Below are 18334 nucleotides of genomic sequence, written 5' to 3'. Positions count from 1 at the left end.
GTCACCCCGGAGATCAATCCAGCAGGGCAGCTTACCCGCTTTGCTGGACAGTGTGAAGGCTTGCTTATTTGAAGTCTTGGAGCACACGGCTTCCTGTGGCACAACAGCTGTAATTATTTTACGTCATAATGCACGAGATCTTCTTGGCACGGCACCTGTTCTTGATAGTGTGATACATGCACGTGGCTCCCCTGGGCACAGCAGTGGACTTCAATTATCCGACGTATTAATACACTCAGGAATCCTCATTAAACAGCAGCTACAGCGAACAGTGTGATGTGGACTAATTCACATGAAAGTGATTAAACAAAAGGCGAATGAGATGGGAATTCCATGATACTCACTCTTTGACCAATTCAATGACGTGCAAGAGCCCAAGTCCATAGTTATAATGCAGCAATGGCAGAGGAAATGAATAGAATTATTGATCAGTGGTTCAGACTTGTACCGTAATAAAGAACATAAATTAGTGCGACCCACACACGCATTTTCTCAAAGTTTATCCGATGTAATCATTTTGGGTGCTATCCTGATAAGTGCTATGTCCTAAAGCACTCTGGGGGACGTAGTCTTTACATATTGCTGATATCAAACGTGTATCAGACACAAGATGCAACCACCTTTTGGATGATAAGAAATCCTCGTAATCCATTTTTAGCCCATTTTCATTTAGAAGTTTTATTAAGTTCATGTAGGTAAAAACACGGTAACTCCATTGTACAAATGCGTGTATCATGCCGAAGCCTTTAAATACAGCATGTTGAATCCCCATGCTTCATATAGATGCGTTTAACCCAATGCATTTCGGCCCTACGGCCTTCGTCAGGGGTACATCTGCAGTAAAGAATAAACATTGTATCAAGAATTGATTTTGGCGTAACTAAATGCACTAATTCAATTAATACCATTAACGGTGTTAACATAACATGCCATCCCCGAATAAAATAATTGCTCTCCAAATAAAACAATTTTCTCGTTGTACTCGAGCTACAAAATAAACTATTAGTTTGGACCCATCCCATTTAAGTCATCGTGGATTGTTAAACCCTCGTACGGCACAACACGTGTGCTACATTGTAACCAACTCCTACCTTCAGCTGCCACATTCAAAAACGTTCGTGTTGCGCTCCCATAGAGCCCATTTGAAAAAAGCTCTTACATACTCTACCTCCCACTACGGCTTATGTTCCTGATGTCACACCCCCTGTTATCACGTGTTTATAGTTCACAACATAAATGAAATACTTAAATAAAATACTTGAACGAAATACTTAAATACACAACTCAACCGTGCTTGTAAAATAATACATTTGTGTCAACATAATTCAATCAGAATTCCCAATTTCAGTTCGAGATGTTGCTCATTCAATGTGGGTAAGTGAATGTCCATGCAAATTGTAATCAGGTACATTTCGGTGCTGGGTCGGTTTTGGACATCAAGTTTACAGAACATAAATGAGTGCAACCCGCACACACATTTTCTCAAAGTTTATCCGATGTAATCATTTTGGGTGCTATCCTGATAAGTGCTATGTCCTAAAGCACTCTGGGGGACGTAGTCTTTACATATTGCTGATATCAAACCTGTATCAGACACAAGATGCAACCACCTTTTGGATGATAAGAAATCATCGTAATCCATTTTTAGTCCATTTTCATTTAGAATTCAATGACGTGCAAGAGCCCAAGTCCATGGTTATAATGCAGCAATGGCAGAGTAAATGAATAGAATTATTGATCAGTGGTTCAAGACTGGTACCATAATAAAGAACACATGGGTCTTCGTAGGTGTAAATTATTTCCTCAAAATTTACAGGAGTAATAGAAATCTCTTGTACCTGTACATGCAAATATATGAATAACTGTTCACCAGTACCAATCAATTTTCAATAGCTACTAATAAGATTTTTTTCCACCACAAACCCTATGCCTCCAGCAGCTGCTGCTTGAGAAACCCCCTGGGATATTGTGGGTTTGCATCAGTAAGGTGACATGTGTGAAGACACGTGTACACTGAAAAACCGTTATAAGAGTCTGCCTCGAAAGGGTGGGATCACCGTTTTTAGGTCGAGGCTATCAGACAGCGCAATGTCTGGTTGTGAAAGACATGTTGTGGGATTACCAACATCCAGAGGCCTGCAGCCCTCACATTACTTAGCATTCACTGCTTTACTGTCACTCTTTTTTACTTGCTTCTTATTTGTGTCCTAGCTTTTCAATTTTGTGTTCGCCCCTCCCATGGAGCATAGCCTCTTCACCATCTCCTTGCCTCGCTAGCTTCTACGCTTCATGTGCTTGCTTTTAGGGGATTACTTTTTTTGTTTTAATCACTCCAAGAGAGTGCATGTGTTTTCTAGCTATCTCCCTCTTTTGTTTTTCTCTCCTCCACGTTACTTTCTCTCGCCCATGTACTTCTCACCCCCACTCGTATTGTAGGCATTTCTCCATTCCTCGGAGGTCCATGTTCTTCTTTTGCTCGTGCTGCTTGGCACTTCGCTGCAGTGTAGCTTCTCCCCCACCTCGCTGTCATAACCCAATCATTCTTTAATTATTCTTTTTTTAAACATTTAAGAGCTTTCATACCTCTTTTTTAATGTAATGATCCATCTCTGATTCGCAAATACAAATGAAAAAAAATCACCTACGCCTGTGCCTACAAGTGACGCAGTAGCCACATCAAAGCTTTTTTTTGCCATGCTGCACAGCAGCCACGATGCTCTACACCGTGGCTAAAAAGGATTATCAACGCTATTAGTCCATTAGGTGAGACCCGCTGGCTTTGCCAATGCTGGTTTGGAAGAGGGCCTGCACTGCAGACGCGCAAGGAGCTCGTGCTGACATCACACCCTGACCCGCAGTTATTAAAAGTCTGGCCGGACCACAGAGGAGACCACCACTCAAGGGCAAGCAATAGATGGTCAGTCACATGGGTGCCGGCGCCTACAGCCTTCAGGTGGGTTGAATGCCACATCTAGAAGGGCAGACGTTTATTTCATTGCAGTTTGATGGTGGCGTTCCTGTGCACTATGACTTTCTCATTTCCTGTCATCTTGTAGCAACTCCACCAGTCTAACATCATCACTGGTCTGACTCCAGTACTTAAAGGGGCAGAGTCTGAAGATCCCTGCTCTGCCCAGGGCTGGCAGGTCCGAGCCCTCTGGTCGTTGTAAAATGAGTGCACCCGAGCTGTAAGCGAGCACACTCTGGCCCCTGTAGCCCCTCGGCGCAGGGGGCGGGTGGGTAACCTTCACGGGGCCCCCAAACCTGCTGTGAGCCTCTATTCTCCCAAGAGCCAATGAATATCTGTTAAGATACCGTAGATATGGACGCCCTCGTCGCATACTGCGGTGGGTGGGCGGAGGGAGACAGTCTGCGTTAGGCCACTGTGCACATTGCGACAGTGACGGTAAGGGGAACCTTACACCACTGGAATTGGGCTCTTGACTGGCACCACCTGGCTGCAGTGCCAGTGCCAGCCATTCACACTGTTGGTCTTTTGCTGGATCAAAAGAGTGAGTCGGCATGCCATGCCAGGCGTTGAATGGGGCAGCGCGCTTTCTTCCAGCCACCAGGATCTAGTGGATAAGAGAGATTATGCGGCACGCGCCGGGCGAGGGCCAGGCTTGACTGCATTCACCTACAGCAAGCTGGCAGAGAGCGGCGAGAGGCTGCCAGGAATGAAAGGCAGCGGTGACGCTGCACGGTTCAGGCCCGTGAGTGAGTAAGGAAGCTGAGTCAGCAGTGACAGGGCAAGGGGGTGGAAAGGTGTGGGTCTCTCTTACAGGAGAGGTGACAGGTACAGGACATGCCTCAGCACAGGAAGATGTGACACAAACACAGTGCAGGCAGGATACAAGCTTGGCACAGGAAGTGACATACACAAGGCAGAGTTCTGGGCTTTCCTGTCCAGAGCACATGGGCAAAGGAAGCGCGAGGAAGAGGGAAAACAGACATGTGACATGCTAACCATGTGCCGTGATAGGCAGGTGTGCCCAGAAGGGTGCCCATTCCTGGGAGACGAGCACAGACTGCTACAGACGGGATAAGTGCTCGACGATTCTTCAGAAGAAGTCAGATATGGCACAGGTGGTCGATGCATGGATCTACCTGTGCACAGGAAGTAGTATGAGCCCCCCTGTGCAGGAACATGCTAAACACAGGAAATGCAACATGGAGGCCGCAAGATCTGGACAGAGGGCAACGGATAGGCTGCCTGACCTGGTCACGGCTACGCACACAAAGTGCTAGGGGAAAGAAGTATGACCTGTCATCCAGCTGACACGATTAGCGAACATGTGTGTTTGCCTTTTATGCAATGATCCAGGCATAAGGAGACGGCTGGGTCTACCAGTCACCAGATCTAACAAACATTGGAAATGCAGCAGAGAATAAAGTCTGTCTCCCCTGTCAGCGAGGTGTGCCAAGAACCAGAAGTGCAACAATCCTGTGACTTGTCCTGGCAGACATATCCTGGCATGTGGGATCCCATCAGGCATCTTCTCCATGTCCTCGGGCAGATTGTGAGTACAGGGCACCATCAGTGCCTGGCACTGCATTACTCCTCACTCCTCCTGGAACCAGCTGCTTACCAAAGTTAGACAAGACGCCTTCACGTTATAATGTGGCTGTGGTCGAGCAGCCAAGATTTACACGGGGGAGGAGGTTCAATGTGTCACAAACATAAAACAGAGGTTAGCCCACTCAACAAAAACAAGCATTGGTAAATCAAATGTGTCTCTCCTCTGGGATATACTGGCTTTGTCAATGTTTTTAGCCATGCAGTGCAGGATGGCCGAAGGAAACAAACGCATAAAAAAACCTCATCATTTTGTAGGTGCTCATGCGCAAATGGTGGAAGCATTTTTTTATTGAAGTGCCGGTAGCGGCAAGCATCATCATGAGCTGGGGTGGTGAGGGCAGCAACATGGGGGAACGGGAATAAGAAGCAAGCAAATGAGAGAGGACAAGAAAGCCGCAAATGTGTAGTCTCCAAAGACCTGTATGCTCTTGGTAAGCACACAATAGGACTCACAGCTGACAGCACATGCGCTCTCTAGTAGGCTGCACCTAATCCGAGTAAAGACAGATGCCAATACTTTGAAAAGGATTAAGTCTCTATGGAACTTAAAGCAGTAAAAAAGAATACAGTTGTGAAAGTTGAAGTGGCTAGAAATCGTGGATGCGGAAATACTAGCCCCAACACAAACCAGCGTGAATAACCACAAACATACATAAAGAGGCCAGGGTCTCAAGTTCGGCACTAGTTTTTGCAAGTTCAAATGGGAACATCTAAAGCCTGTAAGTGGTTCGTTATCTCTTGAGACCAGTCAGCATAAATGACTTCAAAAAGGATCACCCGCATAGCACAATTACGCTTAGTTTGATGTCCCTGCTCAGTTTAGTTAATCTGTACAAAATCCTTCAAAATGTAAGTACCAACATGCCTTTCATGTATACGTGCAATCATTTTTCAAGGCAAGAAAATAACAATAAATGCACAATAATTAGCTAACATGATGATGTGGGAAAAACCAAAGCAATGATCTAAATAAAGAAGCACATATCATATCGCGATCTCAACATATTGTTTATTGTTTTATAAACCTAATGTGACGTCAAATGAAAATCATTTTTAGACAAACAGAACATTCAACATTTTTTTGTTACACCGGGGGAGAACATGTTTAGGACTAACAAAAAAAATGACAATGTGTAGGCAGATCTAAGGAAGTCACGCCATTCACTGTCCTTATGCAAACCCTCATCTCCTGCCTGGTGTCTGTGGACTCAGTGCCTTAGTGTTGATTTAATGTAAGGGTTAGCTAACTCCTCTAGGTGCGGATTTCAAATAATCAATGCCCATGGAATGGAACAGCAAAACACACAAGATGATGGACGAAATGTTGCACAATGGCAAAACATTCACCCCAGTCATAGATCTGGGTTTAATCCATCGTTATTTTGCTCACCAAGCCACCCTAGTTCAGACATGGCCATATGCAAATCAGTCTTGATCCTGTGCCTCATGGGAACAGTCCAGCCCGAACTGCCAAGCCATGTCTTCCCTGGACCGGAATCAAGCATCCTAGGACCGGTTTCTGGCTATCAGCTGTCTTCAGCCAGGAAAACTTGCCTCCAGAGGCTTAGTGAGCACGGGACCCACGTCTGGGCATACCCTTCCCACATGGGTGAACAGCAAAACACACAAGATGATGGACGGAGTGTTGCACAATGGCAAAAAATTCACCCCAGTCACAGATCTGGGTTTAATCCATCGTTATTTTGCTCACCAAGCCACCCCAGTTCAGACATGGCCATATGCAAAAAATGGAATGGAACAGGCTAGTGTTCTGATGGATGCACATGTGTATATTGACTCTCTTCAGGGTATACTGTGACAGTTTTGAAATGGTGGTGTATGTTCAAAAGGTCCGAGCTTGGAATTGCTGAACTGTACTTATTACATATGTTTTAGGACCAAGGCACATGTAGATGACAAATGACGTCTGACAATCGATAACATAAGGAAAGCTATTCTATCTAGTATTATTAAAGGAGATGTCCTATTTATTTTGCCAATGCTTATGTGTCACTAGCATTTCAGGCTTGGAAACCTTTTGGTACTGAGGTGGGCCAAGTGGAAACAGTGGGGCAATTGTTAGAGCACATGGGCACAAAAATAGTGTAATATTCACAGATAGACGGAGAGTAATTCTTGGCCTATCAGAAAAAGTTCCACTTACATGGGTCGCCTGCCATGTCTTAAGAAGTGCAAGAATTATGCAAAATGTTATAGAGGAGAGCTTTTGAGAACTTGCAGAATGATACATCTTGAAATAGACAGTCTCAGATGTACTTACTTTCTTTTTAGGTACTAAAGAAGATATCCTAGCTACCTTACCAACATCAATCATTAAGTAGATGCTCAAGACATAGCCCTCGGAATAAATCAGTGTTGGGTGAAGATTACAACTAAAGTTATATCGAATGCTTAAACTTCAGTTATGATCGATTTCTGTTTCCTAAAATGGTAGGTGGTTGTACATAATATCGTGAGATACAAGTGACTGTTCACAATAACATTAGCTACATCATAATTTTAAAAAAAAGAAAAGATTCAATTTAGTGTCTATCAACAAAATCTCAATACCAAAAAATGTAAGTTGTACTGTGTGCACAGTTTTGCAGAGGTTCAAACTGTGGTAATTCATATAGTCAGTTTACCATCAGTTTCAATATAGATTACCATAAAATCAGCTTTATATCTCTGACCAACAGCACAAGGTGTCGGGCAAAAAAGTTAACAGCATCAGCGCACGCAGACTACATCCAATCCCACTGCATGAACAATTTGGCTTACGAGGAGGCAAACTTCTAGAACGCAAGTGATAATTTGCAATAACATTTTAGCATTGGTATCGTTGCTTGCACATTTTGTATTTGCATAGGTGCAAACGGAATCCACTCTTTAGTCACGTACGATGGCAGCTTTTGTAGATCAATGCTAAGTCAAACAATCTCTTGGCTGTGGTATGTACTGCAGTCTTGGCAAATTCCCCTTGAAGCCTGTACTTAAGAAGGAAAATCCTTCACAATGGGGTCCAAATACACTGCAGTAAGTGTGGCAGACCTCAGCCCTACTGTACTGGGCTGTTCCCATCAGGGCCACACAGGGATTTGTCCATTTTTGGGGACAAGTAAAACCCTGGATATTGTGGTGTCAAATAAACCACCTCGTCATGAATAAACCTGCCTTCATCCTGGCAAGAATCTCAATGTTGACAAAGCATCATCTTCTCTGCATTCATGGTCCCTGAGGTAGAGTGAGGTATATGGTCATGAAATGGTTGTGGCTGCTTGTGTTGGAGGGGGGAGGGGTGTTCAAGCTCTTTGGGCAGCTTTTCACCAGCATGCCGGGAGACAGGGTAGGTGGAAGGGAATTTGTCCATCAGCCAACTTAATGTTAAAAGATCGGTGAGAGGGGGGTGGGAGGTACCAATGGGTGGGAACTATAGAAAAGAGTAAACAGGAATCCAAACGAGAAGACAACTGCTTACTGCAAAAAAAAAAAAAAACCAGTGTGGATCAATGCCCTTGCGACCACAGACTCCACCAAACAACGAGTTGGCAAAAGGAGGGTGAGTCTGTGGTTTGCAGCTATGATAGTCAGCGACCCTTTCTTGGCTGTCCAATAGTACCACCACTAGGCTTTCTTCGTCTACTCTAAGCATTTAATTTTTTTTGTTGCACTCAACTTTCTCCTGCCTGCCTTATAGATTATATAGATCTTATCCTAGGACTCCTGCCTTGCTGTGGGAAAAACATTTGGATGCTAAATCTGAGCTGGAAGTGTCAGTGTGAACCTCCCTTACTTATGTTGCCTGGAGAACTTCTAAATGGCGGGTGGAAGGTCTACTTTGTTTTCTAGAATGTTAATTTTGGGTACCCAACTGGTCAGAACATCAGCAGAACCCATTGTTATAAATGGTGCTAGCTCTCATTGCTGTGGGCGGTCGTTCCATTCTCCTCGCTCTCCACTTGCCCCACACACTAGTTAGTGCTCACTGACCAATATCAAAACCTGTCTGGGCATTTACTGGTCTGCCCAGCGGTCTGGTTTAGCCGGCCTTGGGACTCCATCTTTCAGCTAGTCTTTGATGGCCTTGGCAGTGGCTTGTGTGGGCCCCAGGACATTGCATCCCTGGCAGCAAAAAAAGGTGCGATCATAAATCCTCCAGTAGTGTTGTTGTATCGCCTGACAATGAGGCTGCACATGAAAAGTGAAGGGTGTTAGGGCAATCTCCATACAGACCTTCGGGTCCAGAGGAGCACGAGTTGTCGAGATCAGGTGCTTCTAAAGTTGCTTCTTGTACAGTTGTGTGGGAGCCAGCTAGGTTTTCCGCTGTCTGTTGCTGCAAATGTTCTGTGTAGTGACTTCTTTCCTATTTGAGAGGATCATGAGTGAAGACTAGGTGTTGAGAAGGGAACACAGTACAGCTGCAAACCCCTGCAGTGACTGCCATAGCAAGAGATCCAGGGAAGCCATGATACAGCATGTTGTGTCCATCAGAAAGGAAAGAATGATATTCGTGTGTGACCCGCACCCTTCAAATTAGAGTAGACCAATTTAGCACAAGTTAATTGGTTAAAAGGTAACACTTTCATTATTAATGCCTTGACACTGCAAAAGTGCTGTATTACGCACTCTATAAAGTTGGAGTTAAGCAAGGATATTGGACGACCTTTTTGTTCAAAACGGGTTAACAAATGGACAATGAAATTCTTAAAAATAGAAGAAAGAGGCTTATTTCGGATATTGCACTCAGTGCACTTAAAAATGAGATAAGGAACTATGGCTAGGTGGGGTACTTATTAGAATGGTCTTAAGCATGATTTGTTAAGAAGTTTTGCATCAGTGGTGTAAATGGATCCTGAAAAACATTCTCTTTATACTCCTGGTTCGTCAATAGTACGCATTTTACAATAGCTCGGGCTTGGATGTCTCACCAGCAGGGTTTTTGGTGCTGGTTGCTGATGAATCAGTTTAACATTTGCCTTGTTGTTTGGTTTGATTGGAGAGAAGTGCTTTATTTTGTTTTCAATAGCAAAGTGTAGTTCACCCAACTAGTTACTTTACTTGCATTACTTTGGTTAATCCTAGAAATCTTTTTTTCATTTAAGCGCTCTTGGGAATCACAGGAACTTGTTGCTTAAAATAAAAAAAAAAGACGTGTGTTCTGATCTTTGACTCTCTTTAGACCGATTTTCTCATTTCTGTGCACCTATCATTAAATTATGGGCGCAAGTTGGGTTTTCTGAACTCCTGTGAGCAAAGGTCAATGTGACAACTTTTGTGACCTTACATAGTTTTGTGCTTTCATTAGTTTCTTAGAAATTTACATCAGCTGTCAATAGAGATTTAAGTTGATTCATAAATTCAAGATCTTCAACATACACAATTGTTCAAAGCTCAGGCTAACATAAATGGTCTTTGGAGATGGCCCTTTAATGTAGTCTGTTTTGATCTGTGTATTGAATTCCCCACTTGACTGACAACATATTACCAGGGAGAGCTTATGGAGCTCAGTGAAGTTTTAATTCTCTAAGAGGGAAATGATTGCCTGAAACGCAAAGTTCAAAGAGGAAAGATGCTTGCTAGGACAAAGACTTTGCTGAAAAAGTACAGATTCTTTGCTGACAAAAAGCCCCACACCCTCTACACCTGCTACGTTTCGGGATCCCTGAATCTAAGTCCTCGGAGACAGGGCGAGCCCTTGCTCCAAGAGAGTCATCAGGGAGGGAAATGTGCTGCCCTCGCTACTGCTGGTGAAAAAAACAAATGAGACTGCAGCCCCTTTTCACAGGTCAGTCCTTGACTGGCTACATCAAGGCATCGACTTGCCTCTGAAAACACATTTCCACACCTCCTTGGCAAAACTTAATCACCCACAACATAGCTCCTTCAGCATGGTTTTAGGCTAATTGTTGGGGAGGGGCTGTTGATCTGTGGCGGCAGGGGGTGAGAGGAAGGGCAATATAGAGGGATGATAGGGTGCTAAAAAACAGACTTCGGCACATAAAAATGATTTAAAACCAGGGCCAGACTGGGAACGGAAACCGGCCCTGGCAAACTGCTCGCCCCCCGCGCCCCCCCCCCCCCCCACAATAAAAAGGTTCTACAGAGCAAATCTGCTGCCAGCATACCACAAACAATAACAAATAAAATGCCTATCTCTCCCTCACATTTCCTCATCCACCACAACACTGGGCACTGCATTACCTCAGTAGTTATCATGCACAACATTGAAGCATTTCTCACATAGTTTCGAAGAAAAGACAACAAACTTTCTACCACCCACTCGCACAGTGTATCAAGAAATCTGCGTGGATAAGTGCTGCATCGCCAACAAAGATTGAAAGTGCAATAAAAATGCCACAACACACTTGTCTGGCGCACAGATATTTATTTTTCCAGTTTTACATCCTTAAACTGCGTGCCATTTCACCCCCACTATATGTTTAACTCCCTGAATGAAAAATGCACCTTGACCTAGAACGATTTAAGGTTCCCCCCTCTTTTATATCTACTGAATCACCATCTCATTTCCCTCCTCCCTCTTCTTGGGAGTATAATCTACTCTATGCCTGTCTGAGACATTCTCTACAACTGTACTTCTGCCAGGAGTGTAATGTAGGCCGGCAGCAATGTAGGCCCGACTCTTTAGGGTGCCCAATCCAGACCAGGCCACTGAATATTTGTGAGATATGGGTGACATGGAGCCACATCACATTCTGCAAGGGGGGGTGGAACCCTTCATTTTGCATTACAACACGGATTTCTGCAAATGTCCACACCTTAATTCATAGATATTACACTGTCATGTTCCTTAAAACCCTCTTCCTGTAACACAGCATCACCCACTCTCCTCTAACCTACCTATTCATCTCAACAAACATTTTCAGAAACTCACAGTAACCATCTTAACCAAACTAACTGCCTTCAAGCTACCAAATAAACTAGAGTAAATCCAAGGAACCTTTTTTTGACCACAAGACAAATGCCAATAACCAGTGGGTTAAACACAATCCTAGGGTTCCAAAGTACCACGCTACTTGCCATTAACTACTCCAACGCCTCGAGGAGCAGTAAGTGCCATACAAATGCAGTTACAATAAGCATGTTTGAATGAATGAATGAAAAACATTTGGTTTAAGTCCAGAGATACTCAAAAAGAGTGTCCCGGCGCTCACTATGTTTCGGTGTCTGACAACTGTGTTAGGAGCAGCGGTGCCGGTCTGACTGTACACATAGTATCTTGGTGCGGAATTGACATTTAGGGAACAATTTGCCACTGGCATGGCATCGTAGCCCTCCCGGTCATCAGGGGCAACCATACGAACAAAGAGTTCTCATGTTTACTGCAAACACTGCAGAGCAAATCCATCCATTCCAACAACCCGGTTCAGATGGGAGACTCCCGATTTTTGAAGCTTTAAAAAATGGCTTTATTTTTTCCAGAAGTCCATATGGGGAAATAATGTCTCCAGATTATTTATTATGAAATCTTCCACTTTCCCCTTCTAAAAAGCTGCCATTTATGCTATCTTATTCAGTTTGCGTAAATACGCTGACAGTGAATGGTCTTTACGGTGTCCGTCGCTCCAGCCAGCCCGGGGCCGAGTGTGCGGGCCCAGCGTCCTCTACAGCACTGGATGTGTGATAAGCCTGGTCTACCCGATGCCCGGTAAATCATCATTTCCGAATCCCTACATCTCTGCAAGGCGCATGCGCTCTTCGGAGTAGGCCTCTCCTGGGACCGAAAAGCATTCGCTGTTTTGACGGCACGCGCTGAGCTCACGAGGCTGGAATCCACCCTCCGCGGGACGCTCCGACGTGCCTGTGCGTCCCCCGGATGGAAGAACAACAGCCGCGAGACTAACAGGACCGGAAACGGAAGACACACCCGGGGGAGCGGCTGGGAACCTTGGAGAATGCCAACCGGGCAGACCCCGGTCCGCAACCCACGGCATTTCCGTCTGCGAGGGAAGAGCGTCTCAGGGGCAAGCGACGACTGACAGACAGACAGAGGGGCTCAGAGGCAGGGGGGCTGGGAGGAATCCAGGCGAGGCACCGCACGGAGTTTGTGGCGACGGCCCCCCAGCACAAGGACGCGAAGTAGGCTGCTCAACCCGCTTCCTCTTGGAGCACTCGGATGCATCTTTTAGTATAATCTTTATTCGACAGGCTTTAGATATTTGCACAATTAAAATATACTTCACAATCAGTGTTCTTCTATTCCGACACCCCTTTGCTCGTTACAACTTTATTTTCATTTTCAGTCGATTCTAAAGCCACACCCCTCACCAGTGCCAGTTGTAATGCCTTATTATTATTATAACTACCTGAGAAGCCAACGTTTTTACCAGTGGTTTCTTGGCGCTTGCAAAATACTGGTCTGATTGAAGCCTAACTATATATTTACTTACTGTCATAACCTGTTTAACTAGGTTTTCAATATTCTGTCAATGGTCCTGGTCCAACCGAATTTTGTTTGGAAAGCATTGTAGAAGGTGCCACTGAGGTCTTTAAGTGGGTTTCTGAGAGGGGCGAGGCCAATGCAATTAGGGCGTGGCTTAAAACATGTGTAAGTTAAAAGTCTGTGCTTAGCATAGTGTGCCGCCTGACTGGTATTTTGTTCTTTCTGGCATTGCATCCTGATATATGATAAGACAAGTAGCATTATACCTACAACAAGCCACGACTGTTTGGCTTTGCCAATGGCTGTTAGTTGCATAAGATAAATAAGCAATAACTATGGCTTTGTTGTATATTGAAAATTCTTCAGTTATGAAATGATGAGACTGAAAGAAATAAAACTAGTCTCTTTGAAGTTACATCAAAGGCTTTGAGCAGTGGTACTGCTGCAGAATAGAGTTTTTTTTTAATCATTCCTGAGGGTGAAGGCAAAAATGGAGAGTCCGATAAGGACCCGTTTCAGCACATGCTTTTTAGAACTGCCGGTGCGGAGCACCAGCAGGACCCGGCACGCTTAAAGCCCTGGCATCACTACTGAAAACCACTGAGCTCCTGGCCCGTGTTTACGAAATCTAGAGCTAGCAAGATTGTTTGCCTCATTAGCTCTCAAGGTGCAGGAGGGTATGTCAGGAAACCACTTGGTAGCAGAGCGCTTTACAAATCCTTTCAACTTTCAACTATGTATGTACCTCTCTCAACTACCTGCCAGAAAAATGAGACCGGTCCAGCACACTCTAAAGTGAATGTGCTCTTGTATCGGAATCCATGTCAGTCTCTCAATGAGGGTGTAGAATGTGTGTGCTGAGGAAGGAGAAATCATCCGTGCAGCTTCACTGGGAATTATTTCGCGTTTGTGCAGAGCAGTGTGAGGGAGGACCGCAGAGAGAGTTCGAATACCTGAGTCTTTAATTTATCACCGAGGTTTCGATCATGCTAAATCAGTTATTGTAATAGAAACAGCAGCTTGCCAGCCTCCCCTCTGATGGGCAACATTGCTGTGTGCTAGTGGGTACAGGAACAACGACAGCACTAGAGCAGGGTGCTTCTAGGACGCACCTCTGAGACAAGACCTACAGCTCCAGCTGTGGTTTGTTAAAGCCGACCTACGCTGTGATGGTCCTAACAGGCCGCCTTCAGTGCCGCAGTAATAGGCTGCAAAATCGTAGGCATCACTAGAAAGTTGTAGTCTATCGCTAACATTGAGATGATTGTCTGGTACGCTTAAAAGGTGGGCAAGCCAGAAAATTAATAAAAGGAGCGGAGACAGGGCCATCACATAGCCCCTGTACTGTAAGAGGCCCCTGCACCGTAAAGGGTCACAACCCTTCAGGGGCCCCATTCAGCCATTGGCCCAGCACTTGGCCCCAAGAGCCAAAACACAAGTCAGACTGAAAGTGAAAAACAAAAATAACACATCATGTGTATACTTCCTTGCTTTCTTTTATTCATTCACCTTCATTTTTCCATTGCCTCATCTTTCTTTTTCTACATTTCGCTATGTCTAGCTCAGTTTCTCCTACTTTCTCTTGTCTCTAGATCCACATTCTCAGTCTTCACTCTCTCCCTTTCTCTAGGTCTCCTTTTATCTCTTTTTTAAGTTCTCACACTTTCTTTCTGTTTGACGCCCTATGTCACTACCTCTTGTATTCTCTTCTTTAATCTTCCTCTCATGCTTCTTTTTTTGTTTCTCCTTTTGTCTTTCTTGCTTCTGTTTTCTCTCTCCCTCCTGTAAACTCATTTATCATTCCGCCATGCATCAGGTCTTTCCTTTCTGCGTGCTATCAGGTCATTCGCCAAGCCCCACTGGGTGCTACAGTAAGTGCTGGCCAGTGTAACAGGCATTGTAAAAAAAAAAAAGGGCAGTGGAGCTGAGCAGTTCCTTCTCTGCAACACCCGGAGGGACTTGAAGAATAATGACAGTGCGCAAAGGGATAGAGGGGAGGCAGAAGTCAAAGCTTATGGGCTCCAAGGGGACCTCAAGCGGAGTCGGAGCCGGACGTCTAGCTCAAGCCATCACTGGATCATCCACTTGTAGGTATGGAACAGAACACCCATTACTACACAGCACTGATCTCCTAAACACTTTGCACTCCTACTCCCCCCATATAAAGGACACCACCACATCCTGGCACCCAGACAAATACTTCACCAGACATTACTATGTCATCTAACATCACTGGGAGACACAAGACACAGGAAAACCTTCGAAATGGGAACAGAATTCAAATGAGACACTGCAACAGGGTGCAAGGGTAGGACAATGGATAATGAACATAGGGATGAGTGACATCAAAGGTGGGCTCAATACAACCAGACCAGGAGAACCAAGGGCAGGGAAACAAAATGGACCATGTGCCTGTGGACAAAAAACAGAGAAATTACACTCATTGGTCCGCACAGCCAAACTTAACTGCAAGGAAGGAAGTGCACCCAGAGGTAAAGCTAATCCTACTCATATTAAGTTTAGTGACTGTTTTTTTAAAACTTATTGCTGGGGGAAGCTGCTGGGACGCTAATCAAATTTTTTTTGTTTTAGAACAAAAATATCTTTTGGTCTCAAAAATCACACATTCCCATAGCAGTCCCTGGCATTTTGGATGACTACATTGTAAGTAGATATGCTCCTTGTCAAAGGGCAGAATGCCATCGCTCACAGTCAAATTAGCAAATGGCTGAAGTGGTCTGAACAACTGCCCCATGTGGGATGCTGTAGTGGGCTGAATAAAAATTTGATTGACACAATAACAGACCAAAGAATGATGAGAGCTGGCTGAAAGCGCCTAGAAAGCAAGATTACACACATAATTTTAGTAAACCCAAATCGGTGACACTCAGGGGGGCTTGAAGAATTACGTGATAGTGAGCATTGGAATAGAGGGGAGGTGGAAATGATGGCTTATAGGCCAACCAGAAAATTGCAGGACGAGAGATCTGCAGGTGCAGCTGAATGACCATCGTTTTCTGGGCTCATGACATGATCGGATTTGTAACATGGTCACCCGTATCTGTAGGCGGAGATACGAGGTGTTGCTACAACAGAGAAATCTGCCTTGCAGATGGCTGAGCTATAAACCAAAGTGACACAGGAAGTTTTAGAAAAGGAAACTGCTGAATCAAAAATACATCATGACATGGGTACAGGGTTAGAGAAGCACGTGGTTTGGAGGCAAGAACCATCAACGACAAGGGGTCTTGGGGCACCGAACAGAGAGACCCAGAATTACACCAGGTCATAGAAAGTGGAGTTCAGGACATACCAAATGAAAGGATATTTTTTATATACAAATAATATCAACATCAGCACCAGTTTAACAACGGAGGAAATAGAAATCCAGAAAAAGAAGAAAAACCACATCAGCAAGCGCCTGACTGACAAACACCCACAAAAATTGCATGAATGAGAATGAAGTCTATCGCCTATACAGGGACTCCCCTCCCTTGGACATCAGAAAAAAACAATACTATATCGATCATGGAACATTTACTTTCAAGAAACTGACGCAGTGGAGCGCACCTAGGTCTTATATTCATGAATCAATCAATCCGGGGTGTATAGAGCATGGCTACTCACCCATGAGGGTCAGATGCTATGTATGTGTGAGGGGATTGGGGTGAGGGGGGAGGGAGGTGGGGTGTAAATCCGTCTGGGCGCTGAAGTTCAGTCGAATAGCCAGGTCTTGAGATCCTTCCTCAATTGGGTCAGCAACGGGGATTGCCTGAAGTGGAGAGGCAGGGTGTTCCAGGTCTTGGAGGCGAGGTCATGATCCATCAAATTTGAGGCCAATCCAAAATCAGAAAGGAGGTGGTCAGAAATTGTTGCTATATTTTTCCAGCGATTGTAGTGCTCGATATCATTCACCTACCCAAATGAGGAGGCGTTAAGCGTGCACACTTTTTAACCTACGCACTTATGCTGCACTGACTGACGCCAAGCTCATTAGATGTATGAGTCTAAATGTGATGAGCTGGGGCATAGTTACTCCACCACCTTTACAAGTTCTAGTTGAAACTTGCTGCAGAGTCATCACATCAGTGTTTCATCGTGTGTTGTTAAAACCCATTAACAATTGCCCTTGGGCTTCCCTTGTGTGAGTGCCAGTGAAACCTCTGGCACGATATCAGCAATGTTTAGTGTATTCAGGAGCACGTGGCACATCCAGCAACGCCGGTTCTACCGGAGGGAAAAAAGTGATGGACAAAATCCCTAAATTACTCTCAGACACTTGCAAGTACTCTAGAATGCTTTCGAGTCAACTGTTTTGCTCCCTCTGCCAGCACAGCCAGACTTGGATCAACCTTATGCAAATTAGCCTATGTCCTGCTCCAATAGGAACAGTCCATTGACTGCTAGGCCATTTCTAATCTGACAAGAGCAAAAGTAGTTCCAGACATGTCCCAGCATCAGCTATATTCTTCTCAGTGGTAGGTTATCTTCAGAATTGAAGTGGTCACCAGCTTTTCAGCTCTACACAGTTCTGGGGCTGAATAAATATATATATATTATATATATATACACACACTGTAGGATACTGTATACTGTAGGATGGGACCCATTGGAAGAGCAAGAAAAGCAATTATGACAAGGTGGCAGTTCAATGGAGGGAAATAAGGATCTGTTGTGGAGGAGACAGCTATTCAGTCGCTTGGCGGGTGGCAGAAAACAGATCAAATACTCCTATTGTACATAAGGCTGCCAGAAGAGGTAAAGCTACTTTTGTGGCAAAGGATTTTACGAGTTTACACGGTATAGCAGAAGTGGTTGTCTGGAAATAGTCCCATGTTCTTAGAACTCAGTAAATTTGAGCATCTATATTTCCATGTGTTTTGATAACGTATGATTTAAAGATATCTTTTTAAGTTACAGCTGAAAACCCCTTCTGTGGGAGTCATGCGAGTATAAATGTGTTCTGCTGCTGTTCATGAGCTGGTTCAAGAACAGATGCTGGTGGACGAAGACGTAAGACTCCACTATGTTGGGGGGGGGAGGGGTGTCACCGATTTCTAAAAAAAAAAAAAAAACATGCGATCGGTGGTTTTTTGCTCCTTGCAGACAGAGATAATGATTGTGCATTTGACACACTCAGAAGCAATAACTCTTGGTTATATTCTATAAACTTCTACTCTGTGGCTGCAAAGAAAAGTAACAAGAAGCAGGTTCAGTTCTTCTTAAACGTATATATAAAAGTAACCTCTTTAGTGTAACATGAGAAGCGTGATGTCTTTTCATATTTGGGACAAATAGAAGAGTGTTATTAAAGAGTCTTTGTGAAATGCCGTTAAACACACTTAAGAATACAC

At 44.4% G+C, this 18334-nt stretch overlaps 1 protein-coding gene across 8 annotated transcripts in view; it reads right to left on the bottom strand.

Moving 5' to 3' along the window:
• MAP7D1 (MAP7 domain containing 1) overlaps nt 1-18334 on the bottom strand; it is a 294703-nt gene that overhangs the window by 161238 nt on the left and 115131 nt on the right. The gene's annotated exons all lie outside the window — the stretch shown is intronic.

The sequence above is a fragment of the Lissotriton helveticus genome, chromosome 3_1 (assembly GCF_964261635.1).
Source record: "Lissotriton helveticus chromosome 3_1, aLisHel1.1, whole genome shotgun sequence".
Classification (NCBI taxonomy): Eukaryota; Metazoa; Chordata; class Amphibia; order Caudata; family Salamandridae; genus Lissotriton; species Lissotriton helveticus.
Note: the sequence above shows the minus strand (reverse complement) of the source record. Positions and strands in the feature narration are given on the sequence as shown.